General features: G+C 43.7%; 1 protein-coding gene across 2 annotated transcripts in view; it reads right to left on the bottom strand.

Moving 5' to 3' along the window:
* LOC138304175 (sulfotransferase 1C1-like) overlaps positions 1 to 20,390 on the bottom strand; it is a 274,351-nt gene that overhangs the window by 88,751 nt on the left and 165,210 nt on the right. The window lies entirely within an intron of this gene.

The raw sequence follows: 20,390 nt of genomic DNA, 5'->3' as shown, positions 1-20,390 counted from the left end.
ACCATGTTAGAAAACTATTATAACAGAATTATAAATTAATGGTTGTATAGCATGCGCCTTAAATTACCTAAAGAAAGAGGTGTGCTATTAGTAACAAAATATTTGGATTCACTGTGTACATAATTTTTGATTTGCCATGACCTGATAGGATTTTTTAATTCCTCCTTGAAGTGGATACTGAAAAACAAAAAGATGAAAGTTGCTTCTAAGCTTCTGTCTCCATCTTAAAACAGTGTACAAGCATAGGTCATTTAATTTCTTCCTTTTTTTAGGTTTTGCCTACACAGCACTTTTACTGTACTTGTGAAATCTATTATAGTCAATATAAATCTTAAAGGGGGATTACATCCTGCCCTTGCTTTTCATTGGTTCCTGTGCTTGCCACTTACTTTTCCTCCGTTTCTATTGGTGTACCATACTATTTTCTGCATTTTCCAATGCTTTTTCCTCTTTCCCAGCGTGTTTGCTCTTATCAGTTTCACGAGGATCAAGTACTGTTATTATTCGCTTTTGTGGAACTCTTTTTTAGGTCTAGCCTAGACAGCGCACATGCGCTGTCTGCAAGACCTATTGGAATGAGTAAAGGATTTTGCTCCCACCTGCCACTTACCTAGGTTGAAGGCAGTGTCGCTCTTCTTTGCTACCTGGTTTGGCAGCTGATACGTCACTTCCTGTTCTTGGCTAAGGAGTACCGGCCAAGTACAGTTTAATTACACTTGGATGGTTTTTCAGTTGTTTGGATGGACTATTTTTTAAAATTGTTTTCTGCCTCTCGTGTTTGTCAGCAAGCACTCGTGTTCATGCACGCGGTTCATTTTCTGCATTTGCCCTTCACTTGTTCCTTACTATATATAATCAGTAAATACACGTAGTTGTGTCTTGTGTGTGTGTTTGTCCATTTTTGTGCCTTTATACAGCATGAAATTAACCCAGTTATTGAATCCTAAACAGAGGCTGCCCTGCACAGCGTGGGAGCCGATACTACAATATTCACTATTGGGGAAACTCACCCCATAATGCTTTGCAAGCATTACTTTTACAACATATGTTTGCTCAGCCTGTTGTGGTCCTAGGACAATGGGACCACCACCAAAACATTCAGAACGATGTGCTCTTTCTGTCCAGGCCATCTTCTGGGTTACACTAGGTTAGAGGGGGGCCCAAAATCATAACCCCTTCCACCATTCAATGTATATTTGAACTCTTATGGTTTGAACTTTTGTTTTTACAGCTGAGAGGTGCTTGTGTTTTTAGGGGCTTGTCTGTAATAATATTTTGACATCCCTGGTAAGTCTGCAAATACGTAAAGCCCTATGTTCTCCAGGGGCTAAAAAAATGATAAATGCCTCAAGGCACGTCTAATTCAGTCAAGTGTCCCCCACCCAGTTGGGAGCTCTCAGGCCTTTATTAAGCAACTTGCACTGGGGATACAGTGTAATTGAAAGAACTTCTGGCAGCATTCTGTGACACGTTACTCTGACTGCTTTTGGCTTCATAGGGACATCTAGCCACCAGTGGCACTGCGCCTTTTGCTGTTGACTCTACAGGGCCATCTAGCCACGACCAGTAGTACTACACCTTCTGCTGTTGACTCTACAGGGACATCCAGCCACGACCAATGGTACTGCACCTTCTGCTGTTGACTGCACAGGGATATCTAGCCACGAGTAGCGGTCCTGCTCCTTCTACTGTTGACTCTACAGTGACATCTAGCCACGATCAGCGGTCCTGCACCTTCTGCTGTTGACTCTACAGGGACTTCTAGCCACGACCAGTGGTTCCGCACCTTCTGCTGTTGACTGTACAGGGACATCTAGTAATGACCTGCGGCACTGCGCCATTGTGCCACCGATTCCACAGTTAAATGTTATTTAAAAGGCTACACTATGCCCTCAAGGAGCTGATTATATGGTTTCACTGCAATGCTCTTTGTCATTCTTTTTTCATGTAATTATGCCCTCTAGGGACTGACTATATGGTTACATGACCATGTTTCTTCCAAGTGCTATTTTTAATGTGGTGCTCTGTAGGGGCTGTTCGGACCATTACAGTCTAATGCCAAGTGTATTAAGGAATGCACAAACACAGTTTATTTCTGATAAAGGTTTAATGTGCTGCATGGCTAAATATTGATAAGGTCCAAAAGGTGAGAATGTCATTATCATTGACAATGCCAACAGCTCTAACTCTTGCTAATGCGAGACCTATTGTATTGCAAATGCTTGTTTTAGGTTTTGGCTGCACAGCGCTTGATTTGTTCGTCCTCTACCCTTCTCCTAATCTATCTGAGGCTGCACGCATTTCCAGCGTGCGTGTCTTTTAACTTTGCAGGGCGCTGTCAGGTGTTCCCAAAATCCGAATCCTCCAAGGTGCCATGTGAGTCTGAGATGGCCTGTCAGGAATTGCTTTTTGAGCTGCGTGCTCTTTCAGCACACGTTTTTCAGTGACAGTTTGAGCCCTGGGACCCTGCAAACATCTTTTTCTTTTTACTTTGTGCACCCACAGAAGTTTTGATCCATAAATGTACAAAGCGCACTTTGCGATTGTCATCTTGTGGTGAGACTGCTTGGCATGCATTGAGTACTTGGCATTTAACTTTCCCGTAAGGGAGTCAATCACCGTGCCTTGTCGTGAATTACAATAATCTTACTTATGTTGCAGAGTTTTAATTGTAGGTCTGTCCGCCATAGAAATTGTCTTTTAATGTGCACCGCTGAATAAACTGCCTGTCGCAAATTAGAATGAGAGCTTTTTGTCATCGCGAAGAGAAGTCTGTCAGCTCTGTCTTTGCCCACAATTACATTCAAATAGATATATTTTCAGGAGTCTCCAACAGAACGTTTCATCTTATGCCAGTAATACTTAACATGTGTAGTAAGGTTTGCTCAAATAAAATAATAATAAAGTCTGCATCATTGATGGCAGCCCACGTTTTCCGTGTGGCCTCAGGCGCCCGGATGCTGGGCTGTGTTTAGACGTCTCGGCACAGATTATTTACCTAGTAACAAATGTAAGTGGAGCTAAATGGGCACAGTCCCTCCAGTGTACTTTGTCTGCTTCAGTGGGGGTCATTTTGTTGCAATTCTGATTTTACTGTGTTTTAGGAGCCGCAAGTGTGTATTCCGGGCATTGGCGTTTATAGGGCGCGATAATTTATGGTTTGTGCCGCGATTACTGCCTAAAAATTTGATTTTTCTGTAAGAATAATTTTGTCGATCATACTAATCGCAGATCTGTTCAGACTGTACCTTCATTGCTCAGAGTTTAAGATGCAGCGTTATGTGACCAGCACGCCCCATTCAGCTTTGCTTGTGCCGTATCATATGCGGCTGGCCACGTCGCGCGAAGCGCGACAATAGAGGGGACAGCACATTAGCGTGCTCCCCTGCCAGGAAGGCATATGGGCATAAGGGGCCACCATAGCGGGGAAGGGTGGTCCACCCGGGTTTATGGCCCCCCGAGGTGTCGGCAGGGAGGAGTGAGGCCAAGAGGCCTCAAAAGGAGTGAGTAGGGACAGTTGGAATCCTGAGCAACTGTGGAGACTGGCCTGGGTCTCGCTCTGACTTGTCAGGAGCATGACAAATAAATATGAGAAGAAAGTGGTAAACCACGATAAATTAAAGAGCTGTAAGATTCTAAATACGTGGTGCAAAGAACACCAGACAGAACAGCTCGAGCTTTCTCAGGATGGGTGTCGGCCAGCTTTAACAAACTCATCTCCGACACCGGGATCGCCCGTAAGCTAACCCAACCTGTGTAATCAATAAACTTGCGACATATTATACCCACAATTGGTGTCCCAGGTGTCTCATTATGTCGCTTGCAATGTATTGTTGTGATCTCCAGCGCGCGCGCTTCAAGGGCTAGGGGTAGCAGCGCTATGCCCCAGGCATGGCCAGTCGTCAAGTTGCACTGCCCTTTCGTTCCTGAGCATGCTGTTCGCGGCCTTCTTCAACAGTAACCAAATCGGCAGCGGCCTCCTCGACCACCCACTCTTTCCCGGCTATTAATGCGCCGGCCCCTGATGCCCCCTGTGGGGGCCGCCTCTGCCACAAACCCTCCCTTGCCAACTAACTAAATACATCGCAATACCTGGCAAACGTTTTCAGCAAATTCTGCTTGGCTGCCAGTCCAGCAGCTTCACCTTACCATTCATAACTTGTTGAACAAAAAACTAGTAATTTCTTCCTGGTATAGAGTTTACTGCTGGTTAAAAAACATAAACAGTTTATACGCAATTCATTAGTTCTGAAATCAAAGGCTGGCTGTGCATAATTAAATGGTACTTAAATATATTGTCTGAAATATCGGAAACCTTTAATGGTGAAGGAAAAATTGGAGTTCAAGTTATTTGCATGTGAGAGGAGTCTACTTCATTGTTCTCCTATCGCAAGAGAAACTTCTTCCACCTTTAAAATAACATTACTAACTGTAATTTTTGGGATCAATCAATCAAGGCGGTCTTGTAGCGCACGAACATGTCACCCTGGGGGTTCTCAGGAGCTAGTGGGATCCTGCGAACCTTGTCCGGCTGGCGATGGCGGTTGAAAAGCAGAGTCTTGAGCTGTTTCATCAGGGCATTCAGAGAAGGGGAGATATGCAGGCAGAGGGGGAGGTTGTTCCAGGACCTGGCAGCAAGAAGGAAGAAGGAGTGACCTCCGAAGCGTTTATGACGGATGCAGGGTATGTGGTCCTGGGCGAGTGTGGCAGAACAAAGCTCTCTGGTTGGTCGGTGGAAAGTGATGTGGTTGTTGATGTAGGCAAATCCAGCCTTATGGACGGCCTCAGTGGGGAGCTTAAAGAGGTATCTTTGCTGGATGGGGAACCAGTGAAAGGCTCTGAGATGGGGGAGTAATGCTGGTTCTTCTGGGGATGTCGAGGACGAGTCTTGCTGCTGCATTCTGGATGGTCTGGAGGCGGTTCATGAGCTGCTTCGTGGTTCTGGTGTAGAGCACATTGCCATAGTCTAATCAGCTGGAGATGAGGACCTGCCTCATCTCCAGGTAGAGATAGGATCCATCGGAAGATCTTGCGGAGCATACAAAGGGTGTGGAAGCAGGCAGAGGAGACTGTATTGATTTGTTGCTTCACGGTCAGTTGGATGTCCAGGATAATCCAGAGGTTGCATGAGTGGCTGGTTGGGGTGGGTTGGGGACCGAGGGTAGCAGGCCACCACGTGTCATCCCAGGGGGTGGGCTTGTTTTCCATTTATTCTGATTTCAGCTTGATGCAGATGGTCCTCAACCAGGTGGCAATGTCAGTCATGGTGTTTTGGAAGTTGGTTTGTGTAGTGGCATCGTCGTCTGCAAGTGAGTGGATGAGCTGGGTGTCGACAGCGTAGGAGACGATGTTGACTCTGTGGGTGCGTACAATGTCTGCTAATGAAGTCAAGTAGGTGTTGAAGAGGGTGGGGCTGAGGAAGGAGCCCTGAGGAACACGGCCAATAATGTCTTTGGGTTTAGAGATGAAGGGTGGGAGAAGGATCCTCTGTGTATAGCCGGAGAGGGAGGAGGAGACACATTTTAGTGCATTGTTTTTGATGCCGATGCTGTGGAGTCTGGTGATGAGGGTGTGGTGGGAGACGGTGTCAAAAACTGCAGATAGGTTGAGAAGGATGAGGGCCGCTGTTCTCCCTAGGTCGAGGAGGCATCTGATGTCGTAGGTTGCTGAGATCAAGGTGGTCTTGGTGCTGTGTTTGGACCAGAATCCAGATTGTGATGGGTTAAGCAAGTTGTTGTCTTAGAGTTAGTCGGTTAGCTGGCATTGATGGCTTTTTCCAAGACTTTGGCAGGAAATGGGAAGAGCAAGATGGGGGAGAGAGTTTTTGAGTTTGTTGGGGTCAGCTGAGGGTTTCTTCAGGAGGGGCTCAACCTCAACGTGTTTCCAGACGTCAGGGCCGGTGACTGTGGAGAAGGAGGTGTTGAGGATTTCTGTAAGGCAGGGGTCTGTGGGGGATCCTGAGTGGATGGTGGTTATGATGGAGATCGTGTCTTCGGTGGTGAGCTGCTTCCATTTGGTGATCATAGGGGGGGTCAGATGTGGTGGTGATCGAGGTCGCTGGGATAGGGGTCGAAGTTGCTGTAGATGTCGGTGATCTTGCGATGAAAGTACTCCAATAGCATGTCACAGATTGCTTGGGATGGGTGGATCATGTTCTCTGTGGCGGGGGGGCAGGAAAATTCTCAGACGATGCTGAAGGGTTCCTGAAGAGTTCCTTGTCGTGGTTAGAGCTTGCCTCACTGTGGGTGATAAGTGCTTCTTTCTTGCTCTCCCTGAGTCGGTGGTGGTATTTGTTGAGGGTAGATCTGAAGGAGTTGAGGTTGGCTGGGGTCTTGTAGGAGAGTCACTGTCTCTCTTTTTTCCTGCAGAGACGTTTCAGGGTCAGAAGTTCAGAAGTGAACCATTTGGCTTGCTTGGTGGGGTTGCCGATGGTGGTGCTCTTCAGAGGCGAGAAGGTGTTGGCAGCTGAGGAGATCTAGTTGGAGAAGTTTTGAACGCGGAGTTCTAGTTTATCTTCAGGAATAGGTCTAGCTTCTTTAAGGGTGGCGATCCAGGGTGTTTTTGTGACTTTGCTCCAGTTGTGGCTGGGGGACGTTGGGGGTTATCGGGGCTTCAAGCAGTCCATCGACGGTGAAATCGACAATGTAGTGGTCAGTCCATGTTACCTCACATGTGTTGGACAATGTGGTTCTGTCGCTGGTGGAGAAAATGTGGTTCAGTGTGTGTCCTGCGCTGTGCGTGGGGGCGGTGACCAGCTGAGAGAGACCAATGATGCTCAGGTTTTTGAGGAATGAGGCAGAGGTGGCATCAGTCGGGTCTTCTAGGTGGAAGTTCAGGTCCCCCCAGGAAGACGTAGTGGTTGTGGTCGATAGCCAGTGGTGCGATGAAGTCCGGGATGGAGTTGCAGAAGTTGTGGCCAGGGCCTGGGGGTCTGTAAGCGAGGGTTCCTCTGATGGTGGTTTTGGCTCAGATTTGATCTAGGCGTGATCAGTGTTGTGTTGTTGTCCGAGGCGGTGCAGTCGTGGAAGTCCTTGTGGATGATGGCAATGCCTCCGCCATGTCTGTTGGGGTGGTCGTGGTGTATCATCTTGCATTCTAGGGGGTGTCGCAGTGGCAATGTCTGGTGCAGATGCGGGAGTGAGCCAGGTTGCAGTGATGAACATTATGTTAGGAGAGAGGGTGGTGATGGTGTCCCAGATTTGTATGGAGTGCTTGCAGAGGGATCAGATGCTGAGTAGTGTGCAGTAGATTTGTGGTTTGTGGCCGGGACTCTGAAGGATTAACTAACAAATTTAAGGTTCTTTTTATAAGACTGCAAAACACTAACATACTGGAATAGAGTTTGATGTGGTCCATTCCAAACCTTTAAGCTGCATATTTTTATGGTTATCATTTGGGTGTCCATTTGGTTTAAGGTTAATGGCATCTTGGCTTTCAAGCACCTTTTTCACAAGTTTGCGAAGACGTTCTTTTTCTAGGTTTAAACCTCAGATTCATATTTGCCATATTTTCACTGGCTCCCTTGGTGATTTTTCTTTCTTTTTTTTTCTATTCATACAGTTGTTTGAGGTAAATTAAACTTTCTTTGAGTTCTAGGTTGCCACTACAAAGGAGCTTTTCTTGCAGCCATAGCACGTAACCTGTTGCTGAAATTTCTTTCTTGAATGATTCTGCAAAAGTGGCCTTTTGACACTCTTCAGGTCTACTTCTAAATGAGTCCTAAGCCCCCTTCTGTCACATCCACTTTCCATGCATGCCCAATTGAGTTTCTCAATGCCTAGTTATTTGCTTTATTGAAAGGCTTAGCTGTAATCAAAAATATTTCGATCCACTTGAACCTGCCTTTCAAGAGACTGCCTTGAGAAGGTACACTGCTTAAGCACACTCCACTTTCTACATTGCTAATATGCTCTGTATTGCTTGTGCTTTTCTACACATCTCACTCTAGAGACTGAAGATGTGAAAGACCCTTATCCAGAGAGAGGAACCACACGCCTTAATGTTCACATAAAAGATCCTTATCCAGAGAGAGGAACCACAAGCTTTTACATTCATTCTCTAGATCCAGAAGGTATATTGGACAGTCTTACAACATTGTTGGCATGTAATTAATATAAATGTGTGTGTTACTGGTCCTCATTTATAGCATTGAAGGGTGGGATGTGTTGATGACTCATGTACCTCCCCCTCGACCTGAAATCCCATCCCACCCTCTTTTCCAGCTTTCTGTCATACCTCCTTAATGTCTTTTTCCCCAAGGCTACCTGGGAACACAACTGGGCAGCCATGAAATCCTATGGGTTGTAGCAAGTCTGAGATGTGAAATCAATCAATCAGAAATTTGTAAAGTGCACTATTCACCAATGAGGGTCTCAAGGCTCTGAGGAGGGGAGGAGGAAGAAGGGGGGGGGGGGTGCTGCTACTGCTCAAACAGCCAGGTCTTGGGAAGTTTCCTGAAGGTAAGGAAGTCTTTGGTCTGGCACAGGTGGGTGAGAAGAGTGTTCCACGTTTTGGCGGCTAGGTGGTGCGAGAATGATCAACCGCCGGTTGTAGTTCTGCAGACTCGTAGGACGGTTGCAAGCGTGAGGTCGGCGGAGCAGAGATGACGGGTCGGGGTGTAGAAGGAGAGTCGTCTGTTGAGGTATTCTGGTCCCGTGTTGTGCAGTGCTTTGTGAGCATGGGTGAGGAGTTTGAAGGTGACTCTCTTGTTGACTGGGAGCCAGTGCAGGTTTTTCAGGTGGTCTGTGATGTGGCAGCGCTGGGGGATGTCCAGGATGAGGTGTGCAGAGGCGTTCTGGATGCATTGCAGCCTCTTCTGGAGCTTTGTTGTGGTTCCTGCGTAGAGGGCATTGCCGTCGTCCAGTTTGCTGCTTACAAGGGCTTGGGTGACTGTTCTTCTGAAGAGGATGGGCTTCATTGTCTGCCTTATCCTTTGTGTCCCAGTTTCTGGCATGCTGGGGGTTGACCACCCCTGTCTCCTTTAGCTGCGGAGTACTTTTTCCTCTCCTGAGGTTTTTTCCCCACCTTCTGGGTAGGGCTGACATTTGACGTACGAAGTCTCAGGTTGGTTTACTGTTTTATTATTGGTAGCATGAATACCTACAGTCTCATTTGAGACGGCTGTGGTTTGCTTACGAAAGCATGCTCCCAAATGAAGTTGATGGTTCTTTCACTAGACTGAGTGACTTTCTTCTGGGAATACCTAAAGCTTGGATGAAAGTTAACAACAAATCTTTTTTGGGTATGTTAGACCTGACAGCCTTAGGGTGGTCACCCCTAACTTTTTTGCCTGCCTTCCTCCAATTTTTGACACTGTTTTTGCTAGTTTTAGGACTCTGCACACTTTACCACTGTCAACCAGTGCTAAAGTGCACATGCTCTCTCCCTTAAAACATGGTGTCATTGGCTCATACCCAATTGGCATAATTAATTTACTTGTAAGCCCCTAGTAAAGTGTACTGCATATGCCCAGGGCCTGAAAATGAAATTCTACTAGTGGGCCTGCAGCACTGATTGTGCCACCCACATAAGTAGCCCATTAACCATGACTCAGGCCTGCTATTGCAAGGCCTGTGTGTGAAGTTTCACTCCCACTTCGACTTGACATTTAAAAGTACTTGTCAAGCCTTAAACTCCCCTTTCTCTACATATAAGTCACCCCTAAGGTAGGCGCTGGATAACCCACAGGACAGGGGGCTATGTAGGCAAAAGGCAGAACAAATACCTGTGTGTTTTATATGTCAAGGTAGTGGAAAGCACCTAAATTCATTTTCCATTGCTGTGAGGCCTGCTCCTTTCATGTGCTAACATTAGGGCTACCCTCATATACTGTTTGAGTGGTAGGTTCTGATCAGAAAGGGGTAATATTTAGTGTGGCCAGAATGGTAATACAAAATCCTGCTTATTGGTGAAGTTGGATTTTATATTTCTATTTTAGAAATGCTACTTTTAGAAAGTGAGCATTTCTCTGCACTTAAAATCCTTCAGTGCCTTACAGCCTGTCTCCAATCCATGTCTGGGCTGGGCTGGTTGACAGCTCCCTTGTGCATTTCACCCATACAACCACAAACACAGGATGCTCAGTCACACCTGCACACATCTGCATACTGAATGGGATTTCCTGGGCTGGAAAGGTGGAGGGGCTGACACTTACATTTCAAAGGACAGTGGCCTGCCCTCACACAATGGACTGCCAAACCCACTACTGGGACCCTTGCAGTCAGGGTTGTACTGAAAGGGGACTTTGTGCACTTCAAAACCACTCTTTGAAGTCTTCCCCACTTCAAAGGCACTTTTGGGTATATAAACTGGGTCCCTGACCCTACCAATTTAGACGCCTTCTGGGACAGACACTCCTGCCATGAACCTGCAACCTGCCATGAGGAGCTGCCTGGCTGCCCAAAGGACCCACCTGGATTGCTTTGCTGTGAAGGACTGCTGCCTTGCTGGCCTCGGGCTCTGCTGAGAAGTGTTCTCCAAGGGCTTTGATTGAGCTTGCCTCCTGTTTACTGAAGTCTCAGGGCCAAAAAGACTTCATCTCTGCAAGTGAAAATCAATGCACAGCCTGCCGGAATCTCCGCACAGCCTGCCTAGCAGAGAAAGAATCACTGCATCGCCGAACCAGAATGACTCAGCCCGGCTCCCCGAGAGGAGATCGACACAGCGCCAACATTGCGTCCGGAACTTCGACGCACAGCCCACTGCATCGATGCATCCCTGAGCTGGAGCAATGCAGCCTGACTTCCTGCGGGGAGGAACAGACACAGCACCTGCTGTGCAACAGAAACTCTGAGCCATCGGCCATCGGATTGACGCAGTACCTGTGATTCGTTCTCCATGCCCAGGATTTTCACGCTTCGTCCCTCGGCATCAGAAGACCCTACATCTCAAAGAAATGGAATTCGACGCAAAGTCCTTGCTGCGTGGAAAAAAATCGACAGATCGTCTGTGTGCACCCAAAAATCCAAAGCGCACCCCTTGTTTTGCACGCATCTCCTCCTCTGCAGTCTCCGTGTGTGTAATTTTGATGAATACAAGGTACTTTATGTTTGCAAGAGACAATTGTTGCTTTTAAGAACTTAAGACTCTTATTATTATTATCAAAGTGATATTTCATTTTGGGATTATCAAATCTTAATCCTTTTGACCTTAATTTATTCAGATTAATATCTCATATTTTTCTAGAACTGTGTGGTGTATTTTTGTGGTGTTTTCACTGTGTTATTGCATGATTTATTGCACAGATACTTTACACATTGCCTTCTAAGTTAAGTCTGACTGCTCAGTGCCAAGCTACTAGGGAGGGGGGGAGGAGGAGGGCACAGGATAATTTGGATTCTGTGCGATTTACCCTGACTAGGATTGTGGTCCCTACTTGGACAAGAGTGTATACCTCTGCCATCTAGAGACCTCATTTCTAACAGCGTAGTTGTGGCATGTATGCACAGTGTAACTAACTATTAGACCTAGCAGCCTTAGGGAGGTCTTCCCCCAAACATTTTGCCTGCCTTACCTCACCTTTGCTGATCTGTTTTTGTTGAACTTAGGACAATGGGCTCTTTACCATTGCTAACCAGTGTTAAAGTGCATGTGCTCACTCCCCTAAAACATGGAAACATTGGTTTATCCACAATTGGCACAATTAACTTATAGGTCCCTAGTAAAGCACACAATGTGTGCCCAGGGTCTGTAAATTAAATGCTACTAGTGGGCCTGCAGCACTGTTTGTGTCACCCACTTAAGAAGCCTTTTAAACATGCCTCAGGCTTACCACAGCAGAGCCTTTATGTGCAGCTTCATTGCCATGTCGAATTGGCATTTAAAATCCTTTGGCAAGCCTTAAACCCTCTTTTATGACACAAAAGACACCCCTAAAGTAGGCCCTAGGAAGCCCATAAGGCAGAGTGCGGTGTAGTTAACATGTCCTGGTAGTGTAAAAACTCCCAAATTCTTTTTCCCTGCTGTGAGGCCTAACCCCCTCATATGGTAGCATTGGGGACTCCTTAATACATTTGTAGTGTAATTCCTGATTGAGGAGTGGGAATGTCATGTTTGGTACCTATGGGCTTGTGATAATAAATCCTCCATAATAGTAAAGTTGGATTCATGATTACAACTTTAAAAATCCCACTTTCTGAAAGTTAGCTTGTTTCTGCTCTTAAGCCCCATGTGCCTTCTGCCTGCCTCCAGTACATGCCTGAGTCGGGAGACAGCTGGATTTTGTGCATTCCCTCTAGACTGTCACACACACACAGAGCTGAGCTGTGCCTGATGGTCCATTCACACCCTGATGGGCCATCATCAGGGTAATTGGCCATCCTTTAGCAGGATGGAGTGGTGGGGAGCTGGCACTTGCACCTGAATTGGGCTGTGCCTGTCCCCACACAAAGAGCTGCATACACCCTTTAGCGTGTTTGGAGCCAGGGCAGGGAAGGGAGGACCTGTGTGCACTTAAAAGCCCCTTTTGAAAGTCACCACAACCTCCAGGGCACCATTGGTATAAGAACTGAACTTCTGACCCTACCAAATAAGTACACTTCTGGACCTGTGGATGTTCTACCAGGAGGAAGGACTGCTGCACTGCTGCAGGGATTGCTACTCTGCTGAGCTGCTGGCCTGGAAGGACTGCTTTCTTTCCTACCTTCTGTCCTCCTTCCCTGGATGAGAAGGACTGGACCCACATCACCTCTAGAACCAAAGTGAATCCAAGGGCTTGCTGGCTTGTTTCTTGTTCTACTGTCTCAGGGACATCACCGACTGCCTGCATCTCTCCAACCAAGCTATGGTCTCAGGACTCTGTTGGGAGTCCTGCCCTGCAAAGTGCTGCCAATCCAGTCTTGGGTCCTTGGAGGTGGGTTTCCTGGCTGTCTGCTTAAAATCCATGCAACGCTGCCATTGCGCCGTTTGGAACCGCCAAACCTACCTTACACTCTGAAGCTGCTGCTTCAAGGACAGTGCATCGCTGGATGCACAAACCAACAATGATGAATCACCTACTTCTTAGGGGTTCGCCAGCAACACATCTCCAATTGCATGGCTGAGAACCAATGCATCGCCTACATCATGAAGATCGACGATGAGGCATTCATACCACTGCTCCTCGCATCACTCCTCACATAGTTCCTCGACGTTGATGCATCCCCGAACCAAGGTACTGTTTGCAGCAGGCCATGTGAGGTTCCTGTACCTGACCCGCACTCCACCCCCATTGGCCTGAACTTGCAGACCTACTCCGGTAAAGTGCAACGAGATAGCCTTGGTTGGCGCTTTATATTTCTAAGCACTATATTTGCAGATATCCTTTAAAATTATTATCTTAACTTCTACTGATTGGATTTTTCTCATGTCTTTCTTGTTTTGTTCATTAATTTACGATCCATGTTTCTAACCTGGTTTGGATTTTTGTGTGTGGTGTTTCACTGTTTTACTATCATAAGAGGCAATGTGTAAAATATTTGTGCAACACTTAAGTTAAGCCTGCCTTCTCTGTACCAAGATACCAGAGGGTGAGCACAGGTTAATTTATGGTGACTGACCCTGATTGTGATTCCTGCTTGGGCAGGGTGCATATCTCTGCCAACCAGAAAACCCAATTTCTAAGAGTAACTTTGATGTATCACATACCAAGAAGGTGGACATGCTTAAAACAAGCATTCTAGACCTGCTCAGGAGACGCAGAGATCACTAGTTTTCGATTCTTGAGATTGAGTACCAATTTGGGTCAAGACATGAGTGATAAGAGAAGCATTGGATATCAATCCTATCACAGAAGAGACATCCATGAATTGTTCAAAGTACATAAAATTGTGTTAAATAAACATCTTGACCTTAGTAAAATAGACACATAATTTAAGATAACTGAGCAAAGATAATATATGCAATTGTCAAGATTACAAGCGGATAGTATGCAACCTGAAGAAGAGCAGAAAACCTCCTCTCCATAACATTAAGGACTGCTCACATGTGGGTGGGTAGATTTTGGCCTTCAGAAGCTCCCCTGGCTACTCAGGGGGTCTGAGGAGAACCACACCTGGAAGTTAAGATTTAGTTCTCATTGCCTGGTGTGAGATCTGATTAGTGAGAGAGCTCAACTCAAATTTACATATGTGCGACTGTTACTTTGGATGACTGAAACATGGATTCTTTAGGTGATTTGACTATTTCTGCTCACTGGCAAAAGAGGTAGTTGAATTGCCACTGTTAACACAGAAACGGGCTAAAGCTTTGCCAAATCAATTTTAGGAACAATTTGCCCTTTGGAAAATGTATTTGATGCATTAATTTGAGGTAAGATTGACACATTGTCATAGTGTAATTGGAAAGTGTAGCATTCAGGATGGCAATTGGGGATAATTTGCACGCTGGTGCTAATTTGCACCTGGGGGCTATATAGCACCCTTTTATGTATTAGAAATGTGTGTTGAAACAAAAAAAAATGCAGAAATAATAACTAATTAAATTATTAAAGTTGTAAGAAGTTGGAAAGTAAAATAATCTTGTTTGAAAAGCATCTATCACAAATAGTAAATGAGGAATGTTTCTCCTTGACATTCCGGAGTAAAAATGGAGGGAGTAGGAGGTTGTTACATCTGTCTCCATCCTACAGCCACCGGCAAATAGAATATGTAATTGAGTAAAATGTGCAATATTTGAGTTTAGTAAAAAACAAAAAAAAAACAAATATGGTTTCTGCAATTAAAAGAAATGTAGAAAACAAAACTCAGTAACTGCAAAAATCTAAGGCGGGTGTAAGTGTTCCAAGAGCATTCATTTAATCAATTTATTGTCTCTTTATTGGCTGCCAACCTATAACAACAGCAGGGAGACGTGACTCATGGTGCATATTTTTTATGTTTCAGCACAGACTCCCATCAAGTTGATGAGTTGGGCTTATGTGTTATTGTGAAAGGGCATTGTATGCATGTGAATATTGTACCTTTGTACCTGTCTGATTGTTGATCAGTAATGGGAATTGCCTATACTCTGTTTTATTGGCATCGGCATGTACAGCCAGTCAAGCAATGTTAATGTATTCATTTATTTTTAAGTTGATTTGTGGGGCTTGTTTTAATTATCTTTTTTCTGTTGATCATCCACTTGTTTGGGGTTTTTACAAAGGTTAATTGTGCTTTGTTTTACTTCAAATTTGGTAATGCTGCTGTATTTCAGCTAGTTGTTAGCAAAGTCTGCTTTGCCACTTGCTGTGAGCATTTAAACATGTAGTTTGCAATTAGACTGTAATGTTCCAGAAACAATACAGTGATTCCCAGTGAAAGAATAGAATCCTTATTTCTGCACATATGATTCTCACTGATTGTAATGAACGTAGTATAGTCCCATCTGCATGTGTTTACAGACCGTGTAAGACACACACACATATGTAAGTTCAACCAGGATTGGTGGCACTAAGAGTTTGGATAGATTTACAACTTTTCAACAGAATATGAGAATTTGAGAGTGACGAAAGTTATTGGTAAAACAAAAAAAAGTAAGTAGTGGTTATAGCAATAGTGATGTAGAAGTCTGCTCGGATCCAAGCTGAACAACAGGTAAGGATCCCCCAATTAAAGTGTACTTTTCCTTTTTTAACAGAATACAAAGTTATTTCATATGACGACAAGATAAGGGTCTTTTGAAAACATAGAACTGGAAGAAGTGGAACTGTAGGACAAAGTGGAGGAAAAGATAACAGAGGACAGTTTTAAGAGAAATAAAAGATACGGTGCAGGGCAAACCACTGATGATTCACATTTTATCATACAAATTATCTGACATTCAATTAAAGATTTTAAATTGTGGCCTGAATTTCTCTCACATTATAGACCCTGACTTTGTGCACTTTATGACAGAAATATACAAGTTCACTAGAAAATTAAACTTAAAGAAGTACTTTGACAATAAAATGGAAATTCCAAAAGAGGCAGCTCAAACAATATCAAGGATCCTCTTTAGAGTAGCAGAAATACTGCAGTTATTGGTGTTAAATGATATGGCATGCAATAAACAGGGGTAGGATGGAGGAGGTTACAGTGATGATGTGTCCATACTACAGATAGAATGAGGCTTGAAACTGATTACCCATTCCTCAGCAATTTAAAACCAGAAAGTAAGTTCATGCCTCAACTTCCACCTGGCAATAAAGTTGATGTCTTCTATGAAATTATGGTATAGAATATGAATAAGACATGAAAGAGATGGAATAAGGAGAACAGAAATATTAATGAGAGAAGTATGGGAAAATCAGGAACAGGACAAAACAAACCTGCAGTGAGTTAAACCAACTAAGAATGAATTATACGATTATAATAAAAGCCTCAGACAAAAGAGGAGTTATTGTTATTATGGATATATCACAATAGTTGGAGGGAGCCAAAAGACAAGAAAAATAAACAACTCTATGAAGACATAAAGGTAAACCATTTAAAACATATTGAAGGAGAATATCATCAGATTCTATCCTCATGGAGAGATGATGGCCTACTTGAGACCGAGAAATAAAATTATTTGAAGACCATTCATGGACATCTACAAACTACGTCCTCCCTAAAGTTCATAAATCCCTGATGAATCATCCTAGAAGACCTATTGTCAGTTGTGTAGGAGCCCTACTTGAAAATACCTCAAGATATCTGGATTTGTCTATAGTAGAATATGCCCCTACACTACTGCCTTATATTAAGGACACATCAGATTTCCTATGAAAGATTAACAATATAACATGTAAATCAACATGAAGAATGGTAATAATGGATGCCACTTCCTTGTGTATGTCAATTGACCATGAACAAGGGATTGCTGCATGCCAGTAACTTTCATGAGCGTGTCCTTTGAGCTATTTTCAACATGCAAAGATGATTAGCACTAAGCTGAGATATTGCCCAACTCACAATATATTTATATTTGGTAATTAACTGCACATGCAAAAACAAGGTACAGCTATGGGAATCTCCATTGCCTCTACCTATATGAACTTGTTCATGGGGTGGTATGAGAAGGAGGTGGTCTGGTCTGAAGAGAATGAAATATACATGAATCATCTCTTACTATGGACAATATGTAAGAACTGTGGATCAAAATGACAAAGGTGCAGTTTGGCGAGAACAGAAGGGATGTATTGCACAGCCACAGCTCAGCAAATGCCAGTTCTCTCACAGTGCTTTGTCACTCAACAGTCTGCAATACTTTTCATGGGAAGAATCCACCTTACAAAAATAAGCAGATAATGGGAGGATGATACCACATACCTTCCCCTTTTACCACAGTGCAGAGGAAATCAGAAATGAGCCCATCAAACAACATTGAATGCTATTTTCTTCCTTTTTAACAATACTGAGAAATTCTGAATAAGTACATTAGTCACCTGTTAACATAAAGGGGAAGGTTAAAGGACAGTCATTGTAGAACTAAGGGTACCAAAATACAGTAATGACTTGTAGCGTAAAACACCAAACAGAAACAAAGGAGTGTCTTAATCTTTGAGGAATTTTGGTGGATAAGTAGGTTGAGTACTCATTTTGCATACTGACTTTTTATTGAAATCTACCACTCTAACCTGCCCTCACCTTATGAAGATTTTCATCATCACTAGGAACATTACTGCTGTGCTTAATTCTTTCTGAATGCCAGAGAACATTACCTTCTTGGTGTGTTTCATAATATTTAGCTACTGGCCTAGGTACGAGATCCTATCATCTTGGGTTTCAAGTATGTTGAGACATAGTTTTACAACATTTATGCGTTTGGTGAATTTTGACCATTTAGTACAACTAGTGGGAGCTTTGACTCTTGAGATATCTCCTACTGTGACCCCTATATTCTCAGTGTGATGATCACTATCATATCTTCTTTTCCTTTTTAGGTCGAACATAGCAGCGCACATGCGCTGCTTTTCTGATGTGTTGATATATATCTGGGCTTTTAACCACACCCACCACAAACCCATCACTAACACTCATTCATGGGCTTGCCCTTCAAAAATCCTTTGATGACATTGGTAAATGTTTACGCTTGTCCCTCCTTGAAGAGGTTTTGTTACTGCCTTGGCTATCGCCCCTGTTACATGGCTAATTGCACTTTTGCCGATAAGTCTGACTGCGAACAAACTTATTTTTCTTTTTGTGTCTATCCTTATCACTGATGGTCATGGTGGCTGTGGCTCTGTGAATCGGTTTGCTTATGTGAAACTGTTTCACTTTTGATTTTCAAGTTATGTGGCAAGAAAAGCCCAGTTAGGAGTTTACAATGCTAATAGATATAATTCAAGCAGATACGAGCCCCATTGCATTGCAAATGGTTGTTGATTGTAGTTTCAACTCTGTCTTCCTCCACGACTGCCTGATGTCCACATCTATCCACCCCCTCTAGCATTTCATCCAGGGTTTTCTCCCTCTTAGCAATTCAAAGGGAGTCCCGTTGGTGGTTTGGTGAGAAGCCAGACAGAAACAAAGTAATCTCCTGAACACCTCCTCTTTCCAACATGGTCTATTGGATTTGGCTAGCTGAATCCCACCCTTTATGGTTTTATTGAATCTCTCTACAACCTTATTGATTTTAGGATGGAATAGTGCATCCAAGTAATGTATTATCCCATTTTTCTCAAGATATTCCTTCATGTCCCAAGAACAAAATTATACACCATTGCCAAAATGAATGGTGGTAGGTAACCGTTGTCTTCTAAATGTTTCTTCTAAGAACTTAGTGACACATGTAGTGGCGATATTGGAGACTATAGAGTATCGGTCTAGCAACATTGCTCTGTATTGTGGATTTACCTCACCTTATATTGGCCCTATGATGTCATTGGCTGGTTCTGCCCACGGACCCTCGGGCAGACGTTAAGGAACCATTAGTGGCTTTCCTGTAGCTAACTTTTTGTTGCTACTGTGGCACAATAAACACTTCCTGACTAACCTTTGAATCTGTTTATCCACACTAGGCCACCAAAAATCAAGCCTCAAATTGTCCTTCATCTTGCAGATGCCAAAATGGCATTCTGTGCCAATTAGATATATTTTTTCTCAGAGAATCACTAGTGACATTAATTTTGTGCTGCGAAACGACAATCATCAACTCCAGCTAGCTCTTCTTTAGCCACCCAAAAGGCCTAACAGATTCCGGTCCTCACCTCCCAGAATCCATTCACTCCTTAACATAGTCTTTACCCTTTCTAGAATTTTGTCATTAACCAGTCCATCTTTCCAATCTTCTTCTAAAGCTCCTCCACTAATGACACAAAGCTCTTCATTTGGCCAATCTTCATTATCTATTATCTCATCACTCTTATCCCCTGCTATTCCCTTCTGTGTTAATCTAGATAATCAGCTGCCTTGTTTGTAATGCAAGACAGATATTCTGCATCAGAACTGAATTGTTGTAAATTTACTATTGATCTCCTAATATGGCTGGGAATAGAGTCCAAACCTTTCTTCAGAAGTACTTCATTGAGTAGTTTGTGATCTGTGCATATTGTGCATCTGTTCCCCAAACAAAGCTTCTGAACTTTTGTAATGCCCAGAACTCGGCCAATGGCTCCCTCTTAATCACTGAATTGTGAACTGCAGCCTCTTTTAAAGATCTTGAAGCGAAGACTATAATTTATTCTCCACTATCATCAGTTTGTGATAGAAGAGCCCTCAATCCTTTAGAGCTTGCATCTGTGGTGACTGTGAGTCCTTTTACAGGCACAAACACTCCCAATTTAGTGGTGTGTAGAAAACAGTTTCACTTCTATGAATTTAAATTTACGTGATACATCCCATTTGGGTGGTACATTCCGCCTTACTAGTGCTCTTGTGATACATTTTATTGACAAGGTTTTGTACAAGTCTACTGTAAAACTCTAGTATGTCAAAAAACTACTGTCATTCTTCTTTGTTTTTTACTAATTTTAAGATGACACTCGCTAATTCTTCTTTTGGTTTAATTCTTTTCACACTCCATTTGTGCCCTAAAAAAGTGATTTTCTGTTGCACAAGTTTACATTACTTGCATGTTACTTTCAATCCATGCTCTTTGAATACCTTTAGTACCATCCTTACCCTTTTTTCAAGTTCTGACTTGTTTCTACCAAATACCAATACATCCTCCTGATAATTCACTAGGGATGGATCCTAGCATGGAAGATATGGCCCTCTGGAACACGTACGCCACTGAAACAAGTACAAATTGCATGCTCTTGAATGTGTATGCCCCCATTAGTGTAATAAATGCAGTTTAAGCCTTTAGTGTAGTTGTACATGGTAGTAAGCATAGGCTAAAACAAGTGTTGAAAAAGTTTTTGTTTCAGCTAGAGTGGTAAGCATCTCTGACATGCCTGATATGGGGACCTTGTCAACCACTATTTCCTTGTTACAACTAACACACAACCTGGTGACTTGGTCAGTTTTACGGGC

Source organism: Pleurodeles waltl, chromosome 7 (genome assembly GCF_031143425.1).
Source record: "Pleurodeles waltl isolate 20211129_DDA chromosome 7, aPleWal1.hap1.20221129, whole genome shotgun sequence".
NCBI lineage: Eukaryota > Metazoa > Chordata > Amphibia > Caudata > Salamandridae > Pleurodeles > Pleurodeles waltl.
This window is presented reverse-complemented; position numbering and strand designations above follow the sequence as displayed.